This window comes from Aedes albopictus, chromosome 2 (assembly GCF_035046485.1).
Source record: "Aedes albopictus strain Foshan chromosome 2, AalbF5, whole genome shotgun sequence".
Lineage (NCBI taxonomy): Eukaryota > Metazoa > Arthropoda > Insecta > Diptera > Culicidae > Aedes > Aedes albopictus.
Genome location: NC_085137.1, coordinates 472,847,123 through 472,873,843, shown reverse-complemented (window position 1 = coordinate 472,873,843; position 26,721 = coordinate 472,847,123). Strand labels below are relative to the sequence as shown.

General features: G+C 38.3%; 1 protein-coding gene across 19 annotated transcripts in view; it reads right to left on the bottom strand.

Annotated features, from left to right (window-relative positions):
• The window catches only part of LOC109414816 (calmodulin-binding transcription activator 1), a 634,609-nt gene extending 621,691 nt beyond the window's left edge, over positions 1–12,918 (bottom strand). For 4 of the 19 annotated variants that reach the window (XM_029870775.2, XM_062854078.1, XM_029870780.2 and 1 more), the window contains exon 1: positions 12,451–12,918. The gene's annotated coding sequence lies outside the window, so the exon portion shown is untranslated. The other 15 variants (XM_062854066.1, XM_062854068.1, XM_062854075.1 and 12 more) reach the window with 10 other exon arrangements.
• Between the last annotated feature and the right edge of the window lie 13,803 nt (positions 12,919–26,721).

Below are 26,721 nucleotides of genomic sequence, written 5' to 3'. Positions count from 1 at the left end.
GAGCAATTATTGAAAGTATCCTAGCAGAAATGGCTTAAAAAAATTCTTCATGAAATTCAGATGAATTCCCAGCATGAATTTCTAGAAGAATCTTTGAAGGAATTCCTGAAGAAAGAGTACTTCATGAAAGGGGGAATATCTGAAGGGATTCTTGTAGAAATTCCCGGATGAATTTCCAGAGGAATTTCCGGAAAAATCCCTGGAGGATTTTTTTGAGATAGAAGAATCCGACAGCAAATCCTGAAACAACTCAAGCAAGTAATCTACAGCAAAAATTCCTTTAGCAATCGTATTTCTGAGGTAATCCCTGAAAAAAGAAGCAAATTTTGCATTTTTTTTTTCATATTGGGAGTTACGAAGGAAATTACTGAATGAATCATCTAAAAGCCTATCTTAAGTAAAATTCGAAAAAACAAATTGGAAGTTTTCGAGGAATCCTCGGATAAATTCCTAGAGAAACCTTCAAAAGAATTGAAGAAAAATTTCCAAGTAAAATTCTCTTAGCAATTGTTAGAATTCTCGGGCGAATATTCTGAAAAAATCCTTTAGAGCCTTCGGAAGAACTCCTGGTGCAATCCTCGAAGAAATTTTCAGATAAATCTTAGCACGATCTTCTAGATAAATGATCACAAGAATTTGTTAAGAAATGCTTGGAAAAACTCTGAGCAGAGTTTAGGAGGAATTTTTGAAAAAAAAATATATTAAAGATTCCGTGGAAGAGCTCTCGGAGAAATTTTCGGAACATGTTTCGGAGTTATTAATAGAGAAGTTTTCTAACGGAATCAGCAAAAAAAAATTTTAAGGAAATCTGGCGACGGGTTTCTGGAATAATTATCGGATAAATTTCCGAAAAAATATTAGGAGAAATTTCTTGTATTCTTCCTCAGTATCAGTCCACTTAGTGGATAATGTTACAAGTGATAGTAAAAAAAGCGTATCTGTCAAAGGATAAGCATTAATCATTAGAGGGCGGAATTGAAAGGTACAACACTGATTACACTCATTCGAAGAGGATATTCTGCTTAGAGCTTTCGGAAAGTTGGTACAAGATAAAAGTAATTTCTGATGAAATCTTTAGTGAAATCAATGGAGGAATTTAAGGAAAAATCTTGCCAAAATTTCTGGTAGAATTCCTGCAAAAATTTCAGAGGAAGTTCTGGAAAATTTCTAGTAAAATTTTTGTTCGAATCCTTGCAGAAATCAGAAGGCATTTTTCACATAATTCTTGAATACTCGGAAAAATCCTCGGACAAAGTGTCATGAAAAAAACGCAATAATCTGTGAAATATTTTTAATATCCCAAAAACGCTCTGCAAAATTGCGTACACCTGTCGATTTTTTTAAATCTTCAGTTTCATTGCTGAAATAAATAAATCGAAAGTTTCAAACTGCCATTAACGACCACATTGTTTATGTATAATCAAGTGTTGATTTCGAAACTGTGATCCATAAATAATTAAAGTAGTACAGTTTTTGAATTACATCTGAAAATTTAAGCTCACATTGTCAAATTTGGGTATGGACAAAACTCTTCAAGGAGACAGAAACCAAAATTTGGTCCACGTGGTTTATGAACGGCCCCCTTCTGACCAGAAATTCAATCTGGGTGTAACTCCACGAATTGCTTTTGGCGAAATCACTTCTGGAGATTCATCCAGCTACTACTTGTAGGGATTACTCCAGAAATTCCATCTGAAGATCTCACCAAAAAGTACTTCTGAGGATTCATTCAAGAATTCTGTATGGGGATTTCTCCAGGACCTTTTTCAAGGGATTGCTCCAGAAACTTCTTGTGGGGATTCTTGCATAAATTTTGCCCAAAGATTCATTCTGGAGATTTCTACAAAAAAAAATCCATCTGGGAACTTATAAGGGAATTGCTTCTGAGGATTCCTCCAGGAACGGCGCAGTTTCATTGTTTCACGCATGTAATCTGCGGGTTCATAAAGAAATTTTTGCTGGGAATTCTCACGGAAACTACTTCTAAGGATTATTCCAAGAATTCCAAGATTTCCGAAAGAAACTAAGAATTGCCATTAGAAACCGTTATAGTAATTCCAGTAGCAAATTCTGAGAAAATTATGTAGGGAATCTGGCAGAAGCTGAGGGAGGAATCCAAGAACGAGTCATAGATGAGTTTCAGAAGAAACTCGTACACGTATACCAAAAATAGCTCCTGATCAGAAGAATCTCTTGCAGGAACCCCAGAACAAAGAAAAGAAAGAAGAAATGTTATAGCCATGGAGAAAATTCTCATGAAACCCTAAAGGAATTCCTTTAGCATTCCATGAGGAACTCCTAGTGAATATTCAGGATTATCTCTGAAATTTCAAGAGGAACTTCTGCAAAAACCTCAAAAGAAACGTCCAATTGCCAACATGCTAAAAGGTTTTCTAAAAAAAAAACAGAAATTACCTAGACGAGTTATAGCATGAAATCCAGAAGAAATTTCATTGAAATCGAAAACTCTACACGGTTACGTTAAGCATGTTGGTGAAGGTGAATATCAGAACGAATCTTTGGAGGAATCTCTTAAGCAATTCTTTGAGGAATCCTAATAAAAAGCTTCTCAACGTATTGCAAGAGAATCATACAAAATCGTCCAAAATGCAAAATCAAAATCGTCTTAATAGAACGATGTTTTTTACCTTTTCTTGCCACATCAAATTCTCAATCCATATGCAATAAGTCTTCAGTCCAAAAATAAGCCAGATTGAAAAAGATTTGGATTTTTTGTTCATTGAGCATTTCCATGGCAACGTACTCCGATATTCAGAAAATATCATATAGAAGGAACCGAGAATTCATTAGAATTTAGTTAGAACAATATTCTATTGTATTTAAACTGCGTACTTCAAAATTATTCATAAGGTTTCGAAAACTACATAATCTATATTTTGATGATATACTTTTATGTGTAAATAAAAGTATATTTTCTGACATATCTTAATTGATTAAGGTACACTGGGGCAAGTTGAAACGGGTGGGGCAAGATAAAACAGCGGGTTAACATGATGTTTCCTAATAATGATAAACAATTTGATTGCCATAACACATAGTTTTTGATTCAAGCAAGTTTTTAGTGCAGGATGAATTTTGAAACTGTATTGAAATCTACTTCAAAACTTCGCGTTTCAACTTGCCCCGGTGTACCTTAGCTATAGCGAGTATTCAGCATGATCATGCTGAATGTGACGGGTTAGATTCCCGGTCTACCCAGGAACTTTTCGTAAAAGATATTTTTTGACTTCCTTGGGCATAGAATATCTTCGTGCCTACCACAATAGATACACATGCAAAATAGTCATTGGCAGAGGTAGTTCTCAGTTAATAACAGTGGAAGTGCTCATAGAACAAGCTGGCTTTGTCCCAGTGGGGACGTAAAGCCAAGAAGAAGGAATGTAACTATTTTTAAGACGTTATCTGATGACTCAAATCTCAAATAATACAGCAAATACATAATAAATCAAAGTCCACACTTTTTTTTAATATTCGACAAATTAGTTTGTAAACCAATAAATCTAAATATCATCTTTTCCATTCGTCATGGGACATTAATCAACTTGTAAACAAGCATCTTAAGCCTGTAGTTGTCATCGGCCCACGTATAAACCGTCACTCACTATCATCCGAAAAAAACAACAAGAAAAGCAAAATCGAAAAAAAAACTCGATGCGATATGATCAACATCAATAACAACTCGCGTTCACCGCTACCAACCATCCAACCCACCACCCACTGAGCTCCGAACGATACACAACACAGTAACACACCCGCAGTTACCGTAGAGCGCCACTTTCTTTCAATCATCGCCATCAGCAGCTATGTATGGGACCTAATGGAGCACGTTGATGCGTCTCCTGTGTGTAGGTAGTAGGTAGGTAAGTCTCCAAGAGCAAGTGTATTCACGACTGTAACGCACTAACAGAAGAATCACGTTCCACCACGGATAGCAGCAACACACCAGAAGGGCTATGTAGTTCATTAGGATTTCCACACTGTAACCCGAGTTTTTCACGTTGTTTTCCTTTTTGCTTCATTATGGTTCATTCGCCGTTGCACTCTTTCTCAGTCAGTTTCAGTGGAGATATTTTGCTTCTTTCTTCGACGTGTGGGATTCACTATTCCGACTTCAGCATGTTGTGCATCAGGGTGGTCCAAAATTGATGAAAAAAAACAAAGTAATCTAAATTACACGTTACGGTAAAAAATATGAATTTTCAAAAAAATTGCACAAGTCAAACATAAGGAGACAAAATTCATTTAGAAAGTGTTCAAATTTTAAACTAACCCGGGAACAGTCGCGTCTTCGATCACCCCATCACATTGTGTACTACAAGAATACACTTATTTATAGGACGTGTTCTCAGTAGCGGGCACGTTGCAGCAGGGTTAAATATCTTAAGAAATTCTGATCCTGTTGGGAATTCCTCTATGGGTACCACCAGGAACTTCTCCAAAAGCTCCTCCGAGAATGACTGTATATGATCATTCGGGTCATCCGGATTCCAGCGGGAACTCTTCTAGGAGATCCACCGTGAATCACTCAGGGAATTCCACTGGGAATTCCTTCAGGATTTCTCTATGAATTCCATCGGGAATTTCCCTAGATGTTCCATGGATAATTGCTCTAGAAGATTAACCGGTACCTTTAAGATGTTTCACCAAGAATTTCTTTTGGTATTCCACCAGTAATTCCTCCTAGAGCTCCATCGGTAATTACTCTAGATTTTTATTCGGGTTTACCAGGGGTTCCTGCTAGAATTCGAATAGGATTCCCAGATTATCATTTGGGACCACGACCTAGGTGGTTCAATTCCTCCAAAATACGACCAAGAAATTCCTCTAGCAGATCACCCAAAACGTTGAGGGTGTTCCACTGGAAATTCCTCTAGGTGTTCCACCGGGAATCACTCTAGAAGCTCCACTGGAAATTCCTCCATAATGCCTGTAGGAGTTTCATCGTAAATTTCTCGAGGAGTTTCATTGGAATTTTCTAACATTTCAATCAAGGCCTCTAGAGTGTTTCACCGGGAATAACTGTAGTAGTTCCGTCAAGTGTGCCTCCAGGAGTTCATTCAAGAATTCGTCTACGACTTTCAATTGAAGTATTCCTAGGGAAATGATTGTAAGAATTTTGTATGAATTCAAAATAGTTTTTGAATAGATATTGGATAGAATACCATGATCCGGAGAAACACTTGAATAAATTCACGATTAAACTTAAGAAGGAATTTCCTGGTAAAATCTTGAATTTCTAGGTGACCTTCTGAAATGATTTTCAGAGAAACTTCAGAAAAATTCTCATGAGCCTTCTAAAGGATTTCCTGGAGAAATTTATGCAGAACATACTAAAGGAACTCCTGAAGGAAATTTCCAAAGGAGCTTCTGGGAAAAAAATTGAAAAATTCTGGAGAAGCTCCTAAAAGAATTCTTGGCAAAAAACTTCGAGAAAATACTGAAGAAAGGCCCGAAAGAGAATGCTGAAGGAACTCTTAAACGAATTCTCGGATATATTCTTCAAAATTTTCGCAGAAAATCCTGAAGAAATATCCACCAGAATTTCTGTAAGTATTCCTTGAGAAAGTCCTTAAGGAATTCCTGGAGGAACTCCTGAATAAGTTGCAGGATTTCCTGAAGAAAGTCTTGAATGAAAATTTCCAGATGAAATTCTTAAAGTTAAAAAAAGAACTCCTGAAGGGAAAGCTTGAGGCAACTTCTATTTGGGTCATTCCATATGAAGTGACCGAGAAAATGTGAAAACTTGCAACCGACCATCACGGATTTGAACCAAATTTGGTTGAAACATTTTTTTAGATGGAAAAAGAAAAAATCCAAATTTTGGTGCCGATCGGATCACCCCTCGGCCCGTGGCAGCACCCCTCGTTTTGGCCGATAAGAAAATTATCCTCTCTTTCTTTTATTTTTATCATTGAAACGATTGCACCTACACATTTTCGACCTTCGGCATTTTTAAAGGAAATCGTTCAGGGAATCCAGAAAAAATATTATTTTTTTGATACAGTGTTGCCAGATATCATATTTTTCAGTTTTAAAACTAAAAATCGATTTTTCTCAAAATACGTATATTTTGATTTTGAAAATTTTGATCCCATCGTGTTTATCAGACGTTTTTCTATCGAAAAAGCTTAACTCCCCAAGGTAATTTGCGTCGTTCCTGAGATATAGCGTTTTTAAGAAAAAATATTCATTTTTTTCATATACAGGGTGCGGCAGGAAAAAATGCGAAAAGTTCAAGGCACTATTACACGCTAAATATGGGATATATATGAACTTTTTTTTCATGACAGTGTATCAATCAATTTCCATATTCTAGCATTGAAAAATAAAAATGAACATATTTGATGTTTAACATGTGATAATGTAAGCTTAATAAGCGGGTATCAATAAACTGCGCGCCCAATGGTCATTAAACAAAATGACTATAACAGTAACAAAATTAGCTTAAATTTGATGAACAACCAGACCACACTGATCCAGAGCCATGTAGTTTCACATATTAGATGAAATAAGTACATATATTTGATGATACTGTAGAGAAAATTGAACATTTTGTTTTATCAGATACGAAATTTAGCGACCGGTGTACTTTTCTGCGGTTTGAAATTTGTAATAGTCTTCAGCTTCAGGCACCGCCCTGTACAGGTTAGAGACCAAAATGGGAAAAAATTTTAATTAACTTTTCAGAAAACTAGCCTATTAGAGATCATGGAACGTTGAAACATAGATTGGTTAACGTCAAATGGACGAAAACGAGGTTTGAAGTTGAAAAACACTTTCGCATTTTTTCCTGCCGCATACTGTAAAGTATCATATAAAATCAGGTGCAGTTTATAAATTTCGCAAAAAAAAAGTTCGATGCCATATAAAGACGAGTTGTGTTGATTTGAAAAATATCAAGTATAAAAAGGAATAAAAAAAATGTTACAGTGTTGCCAGTTCATCAATTATGAGTCTATCGTAATGGACTAGCATAACCTGTTGAACTAAAAAAATGTATCCATTGAGATCATCAATTTTAAACAAATTTCATATATTTTAACATTATCTGAACAGAAGTGCTGCCAAATATGTAATATTTATTGTAGAAATCTTAATTTTACTAGAACATTAGTATGAAATCTAATTAACAAGCCAAAAGTATTTTTTTATTTAGGTTTAGTACATTTGGCAACATCGACGTAAAATATATTCAGGAAAACATTTGATGAGTGTATTTATAAGCAACAGTGCTGAAAATGTCATTTCGATATAACTACATTCAATGACCCACAGCTAATTTCAGAAGCTGAACCTGAAAATATGGAATATAATGATGATGATGATGATCATCATGATATCCTTTGGAATTAGATAATATTAGATACTACGCATCGTCGCGCAACTGGTAGCTCAGACTTCAGTATTTTTATTTTATATTCGAAGGTCCAACTCCTTATAAAAATCCCTGTGAAAATATCTTGATTGATTTTTACGGCAGTGTTGCCAAGTATGCTAGTATTTAGCGGAAACGCAAACAATAGGTGCGGGGATGCTTAGTATTGCGTTTACTCTTACTGGATTGCAGAATAATAGATCATGTCCTTTATTGTCCCGGGCAGAGAAGTGAAGAACAGTGTTGAGTATTGTGTTGCCTATCGATGTGATTGCATATGGTATGAGTTTTTATTTGTTCTTCGTGGCGAAGAATGAACAAAAATTTCTGGGAGAAATGGATTAATGGCGTTTGCTCCCTAGAGCCTACTTTTCTTAGGCTTTTTTTGCATGTAAAAGAGATCGGTTGTACGCGAAGGTTAATTCCGATAAATCAAATCGATTGTTCGATCAATTATAGGTGACTCCCAGATCGACAATGTACACTACCCGTCAAAAGTACGGACTCACAAAAAGTATTGCAACAATATTGCATTACCCTGACTCACCTCGATATCTCTAAAACCAAAACACCTACAAAAATGCCGCCTTCAGAAAAGTTTTTGCTTTTGGGCTTCTGAATAACTTTGCTGAAGACAGCATCTTTGTAAGTCCTCAGGTTTTGGAGGTATCGAGGTGAGTCAGGGTGATGCAATATTGTTGCAATACTTTTTGTGAGTTCGTACTTTTGACGGGTAGTGTATAGTATCATATTAAGGATCGGTATATTCGCCTCACTCCATTCATATTCACTCCTTTTTGCTGAATCGAATCAAGAAAGATGCAGCAAATGGATTGTCGTGATCAAGCACGCAACCCCATCACCAGTGGAAAGCCATGCGCAAGTTGCTTGACATGGATATTCATTGCCTTTCGTCGCAGTTTTGATCGCAAGCAAATAAATGAATGGCGAATGGCGAAGTGGCTGCTGTCGTCGCTGATAAGCAAACACACAAACTAAAGCGACAATCTTTCGCTGCGATTAACCATGGAGTAGCAATTATGAATTGTGTTGCCATTTATGCTCATACTCATGCAGTGTTGACAAATGTGCTCGTTATGTATGAAAACAGAAATCGTTTATTTTTATTCGGTGTTATCTATTTACGAAAGCTTTCGTGTAAATTAGATGTTTACAATAAAAATGACATGTGTGGCAACACTTCCATCTACAACATCGTTGAAATGAATAAAATGACAAATGAAATGAATTTCACAATAGATACATTTTATATTTTAACAATTTATCCTCATCTTTTCCAATAAACCAATTTTTTTATTGCTAACTATCAAACAAACAATAACTGTCAATTATCGGGTCATTTTGTCAGATAGGACCATAAACAAGAAAACACAGACAAATAGACGTAACATTGGAAAAAAATCCAACGACCACGGTTTTAACGATCTTTTTAAACCTTTATAGTTGTAGCTTTCACAACCAGAGGTGCGCACATCATTTTTCTAAGCGTTAGACGTTTCACCTAGTGTGAACTAGCCGATGGATTTTCGCGAAAAAATTTCTAGGTGTTACGTCTGTTTGTCTGTGAAGAAAAGGTCAACAACAGGGTCGTTAGAGAAGATGTGTATTGTTTTTATCTTGCACACACATCTTGCAACACCCATGGTGCGATTTTCCAGAATAACCTGTACATTGTCAATCAGTTGAAGGTTAGGTTTCATGGTATAATAAAAAAGGTAAACTGGCAACACTGTCACAATTTTTTTAATCCTTTTTATACTCGATATTGTTCAAATCAGCTCAAAACGTGATTATATGGCATCGAAAAATGTTTTTTTTACGAAATTTATAAACTGCACCTGATTTTATATGATACTTTATATGAAAAAAATGAATATTTTTTCTTAAAAACGCTATATCTCAGGAACGACGCAAATTACCTTGGGGAGTTAAACTTTTTCGATAGAAAAACGTCTGATAAACACGATGGAATCAAAATTTTTAAAATCAAAATGAGAAAAATCGATTTTTAGTTTTAAAACTGAAAAATATGATATCTGGCAACACTGTATCACAAAAATAATATTTTTTTCTGGATTCCCTGAACAATTTCCTTTAAAAATGCCGAAGGTCGAAAATGTGTAGGTGCAATCGTTTCAATGATAAAAATAAAAGAAAGAGAGGATAGGTATAATTTTCATATCGGCCAAAACGAGGGGTGCTGCCACGGGCCGAGGGGTGATCCGATCGGCACCAAAATTTGGATTTTTTCTTTTTCCATCTAAACAAATGTTTCAACCAAATTTGGTTCAAATCCGTGATGGTCGATTGCAAGCGGTCGGTCACTTGGCGTGGAATGACCCATTTATGTTCTTGCAGATACAGTGTATCAAACAATTGTCCGTACAGTAATGTTTTGGTCAAAATATTTTTTTCATTCCAATGCTTATAACTTTTTATAGGTATAAGATGTAACACAAAAAAATGAAAAAAATTCATCGAGTACATATTGAGATATAATGTTTAAGAAATATGTTCAAAAATCTTATAAGTTTTACTAAAAGTTTTATAACTTTCAGAAAACTTAGTCGATATCGCTCAAAATATTACCAATGGAGCTTTAATATATGATTCAAGATTGGTCAAAATTTCAGCGTTTTTGATTGACGCATAAAAAGGTTAAAATCATTTGAATGAAAAATTATTTTGACAAAAAATTTGGTGTACGGACAATTGTTTGATACACTGTACGGATGAACTAATGGATGAATTTTTGATTAAACTCCTGGAGGTATCTCCAGTGAAATTCAAGAAATAGTTTTCGGAGAAACTAATTAAAAATCTCCCGGAGATACTACTGAAGGAATTCTCGTAGAAACTTTTGAAGGAATATCCTCGATAATCAATTATTTTATACAACTCGCCGGTTCTGTCTTCATCAAATCTTACTTTCATATCTAGAGCAAACATATATCTTTAAATGCAGTTGATTGTCTTGCCATATTTGTTCTATTGTTTGTTTTTTTTTTATCTTTGGAGGATAACGTGCCTCTGGAGCCGGCCTTCTGATACCTGATATATGTAGCTTAGAATGCTAAAAATTGTTGAAATTTGTTTTGTTGAAAATATCAGTGTTAACTTTTTGGATGTATTCAGGTATATATGAGTCCATTGTCTAACAATTAGTACTTACGTTGCTTCTATTGTTTCTTGATTGGTATATCAATCATATCTTAAATTGTTTTTATTGCAATTTCTCATCGTAATAGGCTGTTTTACCTCACGCAAATCTGATATGAAAAGGCCTACTTTCCCACACCAAATTAACAGTGCTGTAATGGTTCATTACAGCACTGATTTGCGTTGCGTAATGAACCATTACAGCACTGTTTTCAGTTTTGATTAACTTCTTGATGCTTTCTGGACGCAGTTTTGAAAAATTGTGACAACTGCACAGGCTAGGAACTTGAAACGTCAAAAAACGCAGTAGGCAAGATAAAGTTTGCCGGGGACAGCTAGTTTAAGATAAATTAAAAAATATAAAAACAAGACGAAATTGTGATTTCCGGCTGAAAGGCTCTATTTTTCTGTTTTTCTCTTGATCTTCAGATATTGTTAAAAGGTATTGGTTTTTTGAAATATTGCGCTTATATTGACCGCAGATTTCATCAGACATTCAATTTTTTTATTTACAAGTTTCTTAATGAATTCCTAGCGAAATATCTGTACATGTTTTTGGTATTATAATATCAGTCACAACCCGTCAATCATATTTTCAAGAAAAACAAGCCAAACACAATTGGATTTCTGCAGAAATAAATAAAAATAAAGAAATTTAAAGGAAATAAACAAAAATGAATATGCTCACAAAATTTCAGAAATGTCAATAAAAAATATGAATGAAGCAAAGAGGATTTCCCTGAAGAATATTTGAAAAATAGTTTGAAAATAGTTAAAGATAATCAAAAATATTTTTGGATTTTTACTAAATAGTCAGAATGAATTTGAATAAGATATGTACTTCGGATAAGTCCTTTTTGTTGTGTCTTAAAATTTCAACACAAAATTAACCTAAAAATTATTTTGAACTGGAAACAACAATTCTGAGAACTTTTCCTGAAAATCATTCAAACAAATGTTTCACGAATACTCCCAAATTGCTGATTTCGCGCACGTTTCTGACGGAAATTGCTTCGGAAACTCTCCTATAGCATTCTAAGTAAATCTAGAAATTTAAACTACGATAGTACTGTGGTTAAACAAAAAAAAAAGATAACCTTTGGCTGTTTTAGGCTTTTAGTGCACAGCGCTTGTGCTGTATACGACTAGCGAGGTTTTTTGGCATTGTTGTACTTTTTATAACGGCGTCCTGAAGGGTTAATACTGAAAATTGTAACATGAAATCCGCTGAAGTAAAATTGAAGCATATTATAGTTTTTTTTTCAGAAATGCAATTTTCATGTAAAAAAATCATTGGACTCAATGTTTTTCAAGAATGTGTTTTGAACGTTTTATGAAAATTTATCTTCCAGTCTACCGGTACAATCTGTATATTTTGCTCATCATCAAATGCCAATGATTTTTCGAAAAATCTCCTGAGTATTTATTCCAGGATTTTCCCTGTTATATAAATTTTCATGCCAATCTATGGTTTTCCATTTTTTTTCAGAATGTGGAAAAATGGTATAACATCTGCGAAAAATGTAGTTTACATTATTAATTCATGTTTCTTTTTTCAATAATTTGAAATCAGATTTTGTTTTTTTTTTATAAATAGATTTTGCAATGTTCAAGCTTAGCATTTAACAAAATATGTGATTAAATTAATGTTCAATTTTTCATTATTTTATAAATTTACCTATAACAACCTACAACAATCAAAATGAGGACCACCCTATTCCCCAGCACGCAATTTGAGATTCCCCGTCTCACTCTGAAACTCACTCCGAAATACACCGTTTCACTGTGGAAAATCTGCTACCCGTCGCACTCGCACACTGTCAAAGGGACGAAAGAAAATGACTACACTGTGTTTTATTTTTTTTCGTCCTCACCACCGAAGAAGGCTCAAAGCTGGCCAAAAACTTTTACGCCCCAACGACGACAATCACAAATCAGAAGACCAAACGCCTTCTCTTCGGATTCGATCTTCCACCGCCGTATTGTACGCTATGAAAATGATTCGCAAAATGCACTATTCTGTCCCTATCGAGCGCAGAACACACGCACACGCGAGATAAACACACCGAGCGCGGCACTGACCTCCTCCTGGCTGGGGCGCCTCCTCCAGTTCGAGTGAGCGGTGGGTCGGAAAATTCGCGGCCGTTCGACGACGACGACAGAAGGAAAATTCACTCGATGACGACGACGACGACGACGGACGATATTCACCACCGACGAACGGCTGTCAATGTTTCTTTTCATTCGCACTCGACTCACTCGAATATGGATTGTTTGCGATACTCGCTTCTACTAGTGCAAACGATTCAATATTCTTGATTATTCTTTCACTGTGTGATATTTGCTTTGGCATGGCATCGTGGAGCATGCTTTACACACAGTATTGGCCATGACATTTGCAACTTCACATTATTTGATACGAAATGGTCAACCTTAAACAACAAGATCTCACTAATTTATTACCCATTTAAAACACTTTTTTGAAAAGTTGTCAGTTCATCCTAAAAATATGAAATTCTAGACTAATGGTGTTCTTCAACAAGCCAAACTAATTTGTGTAAATAAAATAAACATGCCTTTGCCCATGAGCCATGGCCCATGAAAGAAAAAAAATACGAAAAATAAATGTCGAATTCAAGTTTGGATGTTGTCTGAAGTTTTACCAAAATTTCATTCGAATCTGTGAACAAACGATTCAGTTCTAGGAAAACTAGGAATAGTAACGAATGCACTATTCAGTACTGTACTTGTTATTATCGCAGTGAGAATGTATATGGGAATGAACGTCGATGAGCGGTGGACTGAGACTCTGGCAAAAGTTAGTGAGACGTTTGGCTTTACGTTGAAATAATTTTACTCACTGATCGTAAATGATGGGTTTATAGAATTGGTAAATATGGGATGCCTTTAGTGGCCGATTTTTTCATTGAGCAAATTTAGTGGAGGCGCATGGTTGATAATATCGCTGTCTTTTGAAAGAGCTGATTTTTTGAAGCATGTGTTTTTTTTTTTCAGAAAACAACTAATTTTGATAGAAAATTAAATTTTCTCCATTGACTGCCGTTAGAGGTATGGTTTTTATCTAATTCCCGTCATACTAAGCGCCGACCAATTATGATAAAGTTTATTCTTGCAGCTCGCTCAATGGCTCATGGTCAGTTTGGTTTCATTCAATGACTTATTTGTAAATTAGCTTTCATATCATGTAGAAAAACATTGAAAAACAATTACCTATTCCTTGAAATAATAGGATTGAATCATTGTTCATCGAATTATACAGGGTGTTAGGTTCCTGAGCGGAAGCTCAGGTAAAATATTATCTCCTGGGCGCCCATTAAAAACACCACCCCCGGCGAAGACTGGCGCTCGAGCCTAGCTATTTAGCACTGTAGTTGGAGGAAATGCCAATGCAGAACCCGTAGCTTCCGGGAAGGTAAGCCCAGCTCCCTGGGTTAGTGGGTTGGTGTCAGGCCCTGCGAGCCAGCCGTAAAAAAGACTAGCACCGAAAAATCAACAAGAGAAGAATGCGAACCGATACCAATGGCGACGACCACAGCGACGAAAAGAGACTTGCGATTGGAAGCTCGGTACGTGGAACTGCAGATCTCTCAACTTCATCGGGAGCACCCGCATACTCGCCGATATACTAAAGGACCGCGGGTTCGGAATCGTAGCGCTGCAGGAGGTGTGTTGGACAGGATCTATGGTGCGAACGTTTAGAGGTAATCATACCATCTACCAGAGTTGCGGCAACACACGTGAGCTGGGAACAGCTTTTATAGTGATGGGCGACATGCAGAGGCGCGTGATCGGTTGGTGGCCGATCGACGAAAGAATGTGCAGGTTGAGGATCAAGGGCCGATTCTTCAACATTAGCATAATAAACGTGCACAGCCCTCACTCCGGAAGCACTGATGATGACAAAGATGCATTTTACGCGCAGCTCGAACGCGAGTACGACCGCTGCCCAAACCACGACGTCAAGATCATCATAGGGGATCTAAACGCTCAGGTAGGCCAGGAGGAGGAATTCAGACCGACGATTGGAAAGTTCAGCGCCCACCAGCTGACGAACGAAAATGGCCTACGCCTCATCGATTTCGCCGCCTCCAAGAACATGGTCATTCGTAGCACCTTCTTCCAGCACAGCCTCCCGTATCGTTACACCTGGAGATCACCACAACAAACGGAATCGCAGATCGACCACGTTCTGATTGATGGACGGCACTTCTCCGACATTATCGACGCCAGGACCTATCGTGGCGCTAATATCGACTCCGATCACTACCTGGTGATGGTTAAACTGCGCCCAAAACTCTCCGTTATTAACAATGTACATTGCCGGCGGCCGCCCCGGTACGATCTAGAGCGACTGAAGCAACCGGATGTCGCCACCGCATACGCGCAGAATCTCGAGGCAGCGTTACCGGACGAGGGTGTGCTCGATGTGGCCCCTCTAGAAGACTGCTGGAGTACAGTGAAAGCAGCCATCAACAACGCAGCCGAGAGCACTATCGGGTACGTAGAACGGAGTCGACGAAACGATTGGTTCGACGAGGAGTGCAGAGCGGTTCTGGAGGAGAAGGATGCAGCGCGGGCGGTAATGCTGCAGCATGGAACCCGACAGAATGTGGAGCGATACAGACAGAAGCGGAAGCAGCAGACCCGTCTCTTCCGGGAGAAAAAGCGCCGCCTGGAAGAAGCGGAGTGCGAGGAAATGGAACTGCTGTGCCGTTCACAGGAAACACGCAAGTTCTACCAGAAGCTCAACGCATCCCGCAAAGGCTACGTGCCGCAAGCCGAAATATGCAGGGATAAGGAAGGGAGCCTCCTGACGGACAAACGTGAGGTGATCGAAAGGTGGAAGCAGCACTTCGACGAGCACCTGAATGGCGAAGAGAATGTAGGCACGGAGGACCAAGGTAGCGGAGGAAATGACTATGTTGGTGCAGCAGAGGACGGGAACGAACCAACTCCCACGCTGAGGGAAGTTAAGGATGCCATCCACCAGCTCAAAAACAACAAAGCGGCTGGTATGGACGGTATCGCAGCAGAACTCATCAAGATGGTCCCGGAAAAGTTGGCCACCTGTCTGCACCAGTTAGTAGTCAAGATATGGGAAACCGAACAGCTACCGGAGGAGTGGAAGGAAGGGATAATCTGTCCCATCCACAAGAAAGGCGACAAGTTAATGTGTGAGAACTTTCGAGCGATCACCGTTTTGAATGCCGCCTACAAAGTGCTATCCCAGATCATCTTCCGTCGTCTTTCACCTAAAGTAAATGAGTTCGTGGGAAGTTACCAAGCCGGTTTCATCGACGGCCGGTCGACAACGGAGCAGATCTTCACCGTACGGCAAATCCTCCAGAAATGCCGTGAATACCAGGTCCCAACGCATCACCTGTTCATCGACTTCAAAGCGGCATACGACAGTATCGACCGCACAGAGCTATGGAAAATTATGGACGAGAACAGCTTTCCCGGGAAGCTGACTAGACTGATAAGAGCAACGATGGACGGTGTGCAGAACAGCGTAAGGATTTCGGGTGAGCTATCCAGTTCATTTGAATCTCGATGGGGACTACGACAAGGTGATGGACTTTCCTGCCTACTATTCAACATCGCCCTGGAAGGTGTTATGCGACGAGCCGGGCTCAACAGCCGGGGTACGATCTTCACGAAATCCAGCCAATTTGTTTTGCGGATGACATGGATATTATTGCCAGAACATTTGGAACGGTGGCAGAACAGTACACCCGCCTGAAACGTGAAGCAGCAAAGGTCGGACTGGTGGTGAATGTGGCTAAGACAAAGTACATGCTGGTAGATGGGACTGAGCGAGACAGGACAAGCCTTGGCAGCAATGTTACGATAGACGGGGATACTTTCGAGGTGGTAGAAGAATTCGTCTACCTCGGTTCCTTGCTAACGGCTGACAATAACGTGAGTCGTGAAATACGAAGGCGCATCATCAGTGGAAGTCGTGCCTACTATGGGCTCCAGAAGAAACTGCGGTCAAAAAAGATTCACCCCCGCACCAAATGTACCATGTACAAGACGTTAATAAGACCGGTGGTTCTCTACGGACACGAGACATGGACGATGCTCGAGGAGGACCTGCAAGCACTCGGAGTTTTCGAGCGACGGGTGCTAAGGACGATATTCGGCGGTGTGCAGGAGAACGGTGTGTGGCGGAGAAGGATGAACCACGAGCTCGCTGCACTTTACGGCGAACACAGTATCCAGAAAGTGGCCAAAGCTGGAAGGATACGGTGGGCAGGGCATGTTGCAAGAATGCCGGACAACAACCCTGCAAAGTTGGTGTTTGCTAACCATCCGGTTGGTACAAGAAGGCGTGGAGCGCAGAGAGCACGATGGGCGGACCAGGTGGAGCGAGATCTGACGAGTGTTGGGCGTGACCGAGGATGGAGAGCTGCAGCTGCAAATCGAGTATTATGGCGGCAAATTGTTGATTCAGTATTATCATGAATTTGATGTGAACTAAATAAATGAAATGAATAGGTTCCTGAGTGCAAACTTTTTTAAGGGTGATAGAGTACCATAAATGGTGAAAAAAATTGAACTTCCCATGTTTTTGTTTCTTATTGCCTTGACTGGCTATAACTTTTTACCCTTATTCGAAAGTTTATTGAATTTTCTATCAAACGGCATCTTTGAATCGATTGGTTTAGTTAAATGACTAAGTTTTTTAGAGCTTATAACTTAAAAGTACTGTGTTTTAATTTGTTTTTTTAACTTATCTTTGAAAAATGCGTAATAATTTGAAATTCTCTCTTAGGCAAAGTTGTGGTCCCTGTTTCACTCTATAATTCGGTATTTGACATCAAACTTCTATCTCTTATCGTTTTCTTGCAATTTTGATTTAAACATCACATTTCAGATCATAAATTTGCAACTGTTAGGGTCGGTAAGCACTTTTTTGCGCACTGTGCCGCACATTTAAATCGAAATTGCAAGAAAATGATAAGAGCTAGAAGTTTGGTGTCAGAAAGCGAATTGTAGAGTGGAACAGGGGCCACAATTTTAATTTAATACGCATGTTTCAAAGATAATTCACAAAAACCAATTGAAACACACTATTATTCGCTATTTTGCTCTCAAAAACTTAGTTATTTAACTAAACCAATCGATTCAAAGATGCCATTTGATCAAAGTCCAAATAAAGTCGTAACACTCAGTCTCAAACTGGGTACCACTTCTAGTACTACATTTGGTCCCCGATACCCAAGTTTGACGTTTGGCTGATAACCTTATTTTTAACTTACTTTGTGACATAGCAGCTCACGATGATGTAGTAGTTCATGATAACAAACAAAATCCAATGTGTCAATCAAAATAGATCATTTCGGAGAAAAGTGAAAAAGACCGGCATGCAGACAGCACCGGCTTCGAAGGCTACTACCGTAAAATTCTCAAAAATTATCTGAAAATCTTCAGCTTGATCGTCATAAAAGAAAAATACGATTTAAGTTTCTATCTTAATCGACTCGATCAAATTCTTTCCATCTTGTACGGCTTTTCGAACCCTTTAAGCCATCGTTTCCGAACCTTGGATCTCACAACCCCTAGTCTGCGTGCCTAAAAGCCATTGGGGTCGCAAATCTAATGTGGGATCCACACGAGCATCAATACTTCATCCATAACGATAGTTTTTGTCGAAATTTTCATCAAACTCATGGTTTTCCCAATATGTTTTTGGAAAATCTTTCAATTAAGCTGAAGGTTTGATGAAAATTTTGACAAAACGAACCAATATTGATTAAGTTTAATGCTCGTGTGGGGCCCGCTTAAGTGGACGGGGTATGTGGGGTGCTGGTTTCACTCAGGGGGAAATGGAAGAACGCGTTGAAGAAACAGGAAAATTTTGTATATTTAGCGGTTATCACAATCCGATTATTCAGCGAACAGTTTTATCCAGTCTAGCCATCGCAATTTGGGGCGCACAACAAGTCCCGCCCGGGCCCCCACTCGAAGACTTTGAGATTCCGGAATCAAAAAGAGGTCTAATACCCCAACGGGTGCTTTGGTCGGTCGGGCTAAAGCTGGTCGGCTTCCGGCGGAGGCAGGGAATAACTTCAGTATAAATGATCTGGTTGGCAATGGAATCTTGTATTCACTGGATTGCCCCCGCGTTGGGTGAATTTGTGTGGCATAGGGTAGCATTGCCAACATTCCCACATCATCCCAGGTAACCACTAAGCATTTGGATAAGCCGTGAAGCAGACCGTATTAAGCATTTGAACTGCTTGCTGCCCTACATAAGCAGTTCGAATGCATAGCTGCCTTGAATTAGCATAAGCTGTGCTGCTCAAAAGCTTTTGGCTGTTAATTGGCACTTCAACTGCTTGAGGTGTTTTCGCCTGGAAGCATTCAGAATGCTTTTTAACTGCTCTTCAAATGCTAAGAGCAAAGAGTATAGAAGATATGTTACGTGTTTGATAACGCATGTTGTCTCTTTTTCACATAGTCTATGCCTCTGTTGACATATTTGTACATCTGAGTTCCTTATTCATTTTTCCCTTGGTTTTCCCGTACTCATCCAAAAGCTCCACAGAAAACATTGCTGCAGCTGGTTTAGATTAGGAACATGACCATCGAACAATTACCATGTATCATTTCGTCGAAAAGTATGTACCGAATCGGTGAATGCTTTGGCGGGTCATAAAATTATGCGGAAGAGGGAATCCATATGCTAGATCGAAGAGGGAACGAAAATGCTTTGTGCACAGAAAACAAGTTTTGGGTGTTGGAACTGCAGCTGCTTCCGAATTATTCTTTATATTGGGGATTAAATCAGCGCACGCCATCGGAACAGCTGTGGCATATCCTGTAGCGTGCAACAAAAACTTAAGCAGCAAACATGGACAAATAATCTCTGGATCGTAAGTTCAAATCCAAATAACTATTAAAATATGCAAAAAAAGTACTATCAAACATCAGCTGGAGTGTGCAAGGACGAGGAAGCGCGAAGAGCGAGGAGCGGACGTAAATCTATTTTTGTTTTGTTTTGCTCGACGAGGCGTTACGCTTCTTTGACTTTTTGATACGACGTTCCTGAAGGTGCTGCACTCAGGCAGCCCGTTATTTTGCCAAAACCTGCTGTGAGGAAGCACTATAGGGCAGCATCCATTTATTACGTAACGCTAAAACTGGCATTTTTAGACCCCCCCTCCCCCCTGCGTAACGCTTTTTTGTATGAAAATCCTAAAATTTTTGTATGGACCGTAACGCTCGGCCATACTCCCCCCCTCCCCCTAGAGCGTTACGTAATTTGTGGATGACGCCTAGGCGCATATAGGGGGATTAGGGGCATAATGGACACCCGGGGTGAAATGGACACCCCTGTTTTTGCCGAAACCGTTGACTTTTATGTAAAACGTTTAATGCATAAGTGTAAAGGAACAAGTCATTGTTCTATTTTTCAAAAGTACCATTTATATTCGTTCAAAATAACGAAAATATAATTGAAATTGAAGAATGTTTTTCATATGGTGGATTTCTTACAATTTCGAAGCAGCAGTAAATAAGGCATTACGAGTGTTTGAGTGTGTCCACCATACAAACAAGTGAATTATTAGCTTATCTACATGTATACGCAGATTTAGCAATGGATGAAGTAATATATTTTTGATCAGAACTTACTGAAAATAGCTATTTCAATGTTGTAATCGATTCGGGGCGAAATGAACACTGGCAATTATGAATGGATGTACGCGCATTGCATACTGTTAGGCGTTTTAAAGAGTTTAAAAAAATCAATCCGATTATTTTAGCCTAAAATTTATTTAATTAACTTTGAAGTTATGTAAACTCGTCTAAGATGGAGTATTATATCTTTGGTATTGATCTCCGTAGGCAAATTACTTAACTGGTCGATATTCTCAAAGATACAGCATAAAATATGCAGGGGTGTCTATTATGCCCCGATGGGTGTCCATTTCACCCCGTACCTTTCCTGCCAGCCCCAAAAAACACACGGTTTTCAATTCATTATTTCTTCTCAATAATGACATTCTACCAGCTGTAAACGATTGAAATACGTAGGAAACAAGTTAAAGTTGTAGGCCAACTGATAATATGTTAAGTTTTTGTCTGCTGTACAGGCCAAACGTACTCATTTGCTTAGGGTGTCCATTATGCCCCTAATCCCCCTACATATTAAAATGCTTCCTGGTTACGTCGTAAGGAATCGCAGGTTACTAAGTTTCTGGTTTACAAAATAAAACGAAAGTCGTGAACTTCTGTCAACGACCAAAATTTTTGAAGCATAATTTAGCGCTGATTTCGAAACCGTGCTTCAAAAAATTTAAAGTAGAACAGTTTTTCAGTTTTAGCTCAATATCGAGTTTTACAACTTTTTAAAATATGGAATTTATTAAAATTCAAATATCTTGCGTTTTGTTCAACCAATTTTAAATCTTTTTTCCATAACTTCAAAGCTGAATATAATACGATTCGATCATCTGAATGGAGGTTTTGCGTCAGATTGATGAAATTCAAGATATTGGCGAATTTTGGGGACGATCTCCTTAAGTTTTAGCAAAATTTCCAAAAAGAAAAAAAACAATATAAAAATTCTTTCTAAACGTTAATTTGACATATCATATGTAGGCGAGTTACAGTAAAAAATTCAGCTCAATCGGAGCGTTGATTACGGAGATTGAGATGTGTGAAGTGAGCGACTTTGCTTAAAAATAATACAAAAGTCGATTTAAAATCATCAACCTTGTATGGAAAGTCGAAAAAAAAATCCGCTCTACTGTAATTTTTTTCCTTCTCGTTTTCGAACTCAGGACATGATTCTAAACCAAAAACGATTATCAGCTTACCGAGTTCAAAAATGCTGTAAACTAGGGCGCCGTCCACAAATTACGTAACGCTATAGGGGGAGGAGGGGAGTATGGCCAAGCGTTACGGCCCATACAAAAATTTTGGGGTTTTCATACAAAAAAGCGTTACGGAGGGGTAGGGGGGGTCCAAAAATGACTATTTTTGCGTTACGTAATAAATGGATGCTGCCTAGTGTAATCTTTCGAATAAGGGTAAAAAACTGCGATAAGTTTGACCATTTTCAAGTTATAGCCAGTTAAGGCAATAAGGGGCGATTTCTTCACCCTGGCTTAAGCGTTAAGCCAGGTTTAACTGTATGGGTAAGCCTGGCTTACCGGTTAAGCCGAGGTGAAGAAATCGGCCCTAAGAGACAAAACATGGGAAGTTCAATAACTACGTAACGGTTGAGATTTAACCATATGCGTAGAACAATTTTTTTCACTATTTATGGTCCTCTATCACTCTTTAAAAAATTTGCACTCAGGAACCTAACACCCTGTATTTCCATGTAGTCCACATATATTTCGGGCCCAACATAAATTTTATTTCTACCACAGTTATTAATTGTATATTGTGAGGCAATATTGAACTCGCCGTCTTCGGATTGGCGATCCATAGCCTTAACCACTAGTAGGCTAACTAGAGACTCATTTGTGTATGTCAGTCAAATTCATCGCTATCCAAATCAAATCATGTTTTCAAAATACTATTGAGCTTTTAAATTGAGATAGATGTTGTTTTAGAATATGGACCAAAATATTTCGGTTAATATTTTTGACCCACTCAAAAGATCATAAAACGCCATCACAGTGCAGCGAAGAAATCTTTCTATGTGTTTGTAAAATACAATGTTTCGCATGCAGAAAATCCACGCACACGTTTGCCTACATCTTCCCAAGGACGAAGACAGCTGCTTGTTTACAATTTACCGACGGAAAAAAGCAATAATTGCCAATATTTACTTCAATAAACGGGCGGCATTTGCTGCATTCTGCAGCAGGTAAATCCAACTTTGAAGTGCTACAAAGCTTTTGTGTGGTATGAATTGAAGGTCAGTTCAATAAGTGAATCTGGCGTAGTGAAAATTGAACGGTGATGAAGAACAATTCGGCTAGCTGCTGCTTTGGTGCGGTTGTCTTCGTCATACGCAAAACGAGAAAAAATGTGAAATCGTAAGTGGAGTGCAATTAAAACGTGATATTTCGCGCTATTATTCGATTTCCAGTGGTATAGGGGCAGAGAAGTCTACATGTGTTTGATTCCATCTAATTAGTCAATGGCAAAGGTAGGTTGAAATTTCGTTGATTACACAGCGTGACAAAAATTAACTTTTGGTCTGTCTCAAGAGCAAACTTATGTCTCTCTTCTCTCTTCTTGGCGTAACGTCCTCACTGGGACAAAGCCTGCTTCTCAGCTTAGTGTTCAATGAACACTTCCACAGTTATTAACTGAGAGCTTCCTCTGCTAATGACCATTTTGCATGTGTATATCGTGTGGCAGGCACGAAGATACTCTATGCCCAAGGAAGTCAAAGAAATGCAAGCTTATATGTCTCTGACAGATTTTGGCTGCTGAATCCGAATCCGAACACAGAATTGCTCCATCACGTCACAATTTTGAGCTATACCTCAAATATGGGGCAAAATATGCGATTTTGGGTTTTTTTGACTGCAAGCCATGGAAATATTTGTTTAAGCAATCTAAAGGTAAATTGGTCAATTAACATCTAAATTAACGATTCATGCAAAATATTTCGTTTGACCTAATCAAATTTGATAGTTTTAAGTGTGTTACGTTAGGTACAATATTTCCTCGCTCTCCAAAAGTTGCATGCAAATTCACATACTAACATAAAATCACAGAACAGATGTGTACAGGGGATGGCCAAAATGTTTGGGATAGGCAACTTTTTTTCTCCCACAAAAAATTCAACATGCTGTAACTTTTCATAGAGTGCATCAAAAAATCTCAAATTTTGACTGTTTGCCAGCCTTTTTTATGTGCATCATTGGTACAAATTTGGGCTCGATTGATTAACTTTTCGCGAAGTAAGAACCGTTCGGGTAAAACACTATTATTTAGACAACTCATTTTTGAACTGTCATATCTTGGAAACCAGTGAACCGAATTGAATGATTTTTTTAACGTTTATCAACAATATATTGATACTTAATACAACGGGATAAAATGTAATATTTTCTTACGGCAAATTAAGTTATACCGGGTTGAAATTTTTACCCAAATAGAGGAAAATAAGTCAAATTTACAATATCACACAAAAATGACTAAATGTTTTCTTTCTTCAATCTTAATAGGCTCCAATATGTCTGATTAGAGATAACTTGAGAACAGAAGTGGAAAATCTTAATATCAACACTAAAATTTATTGACATTGATGTAAAAATAAAATAAAATTTTTTCGAGAAAAATCCAAAAAGTGTCAATCCATGATAACTTTTTTCAACGTTTAAAAAGTGCTTATGTTTTAATAGCTTGTGAAGCATATACATATTGTTAGTGAACGTTCAAAATTTCATTCAATTCGGTTCACTGGTTTCCGAGATATAACAGTTCAAAAACGAGTTGTCTAAAAAATAGTGTTTTACCCGAACGGTTCTAACTTTGCGAAAGTAAACATTAATCAATCGAGCCCAAATTTGTACCAATGGTGCACATATAATAGGTTGACAAACAGTTAAAATTTGAGATTTTCTGATACACTCTATGAAAAGTTATAGCATGTTTATTTTTTTTTGTGAGAGAAAATAAAGTTGCCTATCCTAAACATTTTGGCCATCCCCTGTATCTTCGAACAAATGTGAAGTTTCGAGCTGGAAGTCGTGAAATTGTCAATTGGAAAACTAGATTGGAATGAATTTCCATGGGAAAATAAAAAAATCATCAAAGCGTGCTACGCCGCCTCCCTACACGTAAAAAAATCTAATTATTTTTTATATTAGAAACGGCTTTTAAAATTCATAACACACGATTTATGTTTCTCATAACCTTGCCTTATTTTCTGTATTAGTGTATCTTATTGACGGTATAACAAAAACTTATACATTTTATTTCTTAAGTCTAATGACAAAAAAGTATTAGGTTTATCTAATACCTTTGTTGTGTTTTGGTTTTGAAAATATTTTCAATGGCGGAGGACAGCGTGGAGTGCCGTGCGGAGAACGCTGTGCACTTTTTTGTTTTCGTCTTTGGTTCTGAAGGAAAGTCTCGTAGAGTCAAATAGGTAAGATTAATGCTATTTTGCCATGTACTTTTAAGTTTAATTTCATTTTTTTTCCATGATCCGTAGGAATGAGGATGCTCGCAAAACCCAGAGAAGTTTTCGACGATTGCAGATTCTAACGTTGGAGCACAGGTTAGAGGTTACATAAAATGGACACTGTTGCTTGGACAGCTCATACTCACGGACATGCGGCACCTGATTTCAAAACAGCTGTGAGAAAAGAATATTCTACCTACTTTTTGTGTTGGGAATAAAATTAAGGCTTCTTATATATAATGAAGAGATAATCTTCCATTTGCGTTCATTATTTATAAATCCAATTGTAATATCGGAAAATTGAAGAAAAATAAGAAGAAAACCAATGTATAATCAAAATAAATCCTTATATGTTCCATAACATGTGTCTTATGAATAGTATAACAAATCTTATACTCTTCATATCTAAAAGCTTATGACTGGTATAAGATAACCTTATACTTTTGAAAATGTGCGCCTAATACTTTCGATTAGATTTCCACATAGCTTATATTAGAAATGCTAAATGGCAAAAATATATAACATTTTCTTATACATTCAATTAGGAAATTTCTTTTCGTGTATGCTCGCAGCAGGCTAAAGCTTGACTTCCACCACCAGGTTCGCTAGTTTTGAGCTATCAAACGGGCAGTGCTTTTCATGACGAAGATTCACCCCCGTGATAAAATGTTTAAATCTATCAAATTTGATTTGATAAAACGATATATTTTGCATGAGCCGTTAATTTAGATGTTAATTGACCAATTTACCTTTTGATTGCTTAAAAGAAATATTTCCATGCTTAATGGCTCCCATTCGATGATGATGTGCTTATGGTCTGACATCGATATTTCTTCATAAACATGCCACTTTTTTATATTATCAGAAATAGACAGACTACATAGAGTCAAGTCCAAAACTTCCTGACGAATGGAGTTTTCAAACGCAGGCTAGGCTTGTCACCAACATTACAAATGTCAATGTTCTAGGAAGGGAGAAACTGTAAAGTGCCCCACACAATTCATACGTTTGCGTGTGCGTGACAGTAGTTTGACACATTTCTCATGTGAAAACTGTCAAAAAAACGCAAACCTCGACGGAACGGACGCTATGTGCTCCAGGCTTAACAGGTACTCACCACTGGTGTTCATATTGGTACTTCCCCTTACGGTGTGATGTGCATTTGCGTCGCACCCTATGACGAAGGAAATCTTGTGTCGGTGGCTGTAGGCTACGAGCGCAGCTATTCCTGGAGGAGGGATTTCGTCCACGTCACCTGGGAAATATGTCGAGACCACCAAGATCTCTCTACACCCTCTAGCGGAAGGTACCTCCATCCTGACCGCTACGATATCCCTTCTTATGAATTCTGAAATTGGAAAGTATTTACAGTTGTTATGTAATAAAATAGCCGCTCTAGGAGAAAGCTGGCTGTCATCATATACCAACTTACATGAGTGTTGTGGAATACCTTATATTCTGGATTTATTAACCCATGACTGTTGAATGAAGGTCACGGTTAAATTCTCTTTGGTGAACCTCCCACAGAGCACACTCGTGGCGCTCTCAGCATGGTGGAGATTCACTTGCAGAACTTTAGTCGCCATTTCCGGGGATCCCGCTTTTTTCCGGACGACGACTGTCCGGCTTTGGATGTTGCGGATCATCAGGATGTCGTTTGATGTTACAGTTTGGGTTGTTTCTCTTCCCTGTAGCGATCTGGCCCGCCAGTTTCGCCTCTGTGGCCAAGCTGTCGCTTTTTGCACCCCCTTTGCCCTGTTTAGATACCTTTGGTTTGGTACCACTAGAGCAGGGGGTCGCATGTAAGCTTCGAGCTTTTCCTTTAGAGGCTGACAGACTAGCCTTTATGGTGCTTTTGGGGTGATATTTACTAACCTCGCCCGAACCGGAGGCTTCCTCAGATTTCTCTTGGGTCGGCCTTTCAATTAGCCGAACGTCGCCCGAACAGGAGGCCTCCTCAGATTGCTCTTGGGTCAGCCTTCCAGTCGGATTGGCGGTAGCGGCAGTCGGTTGATCT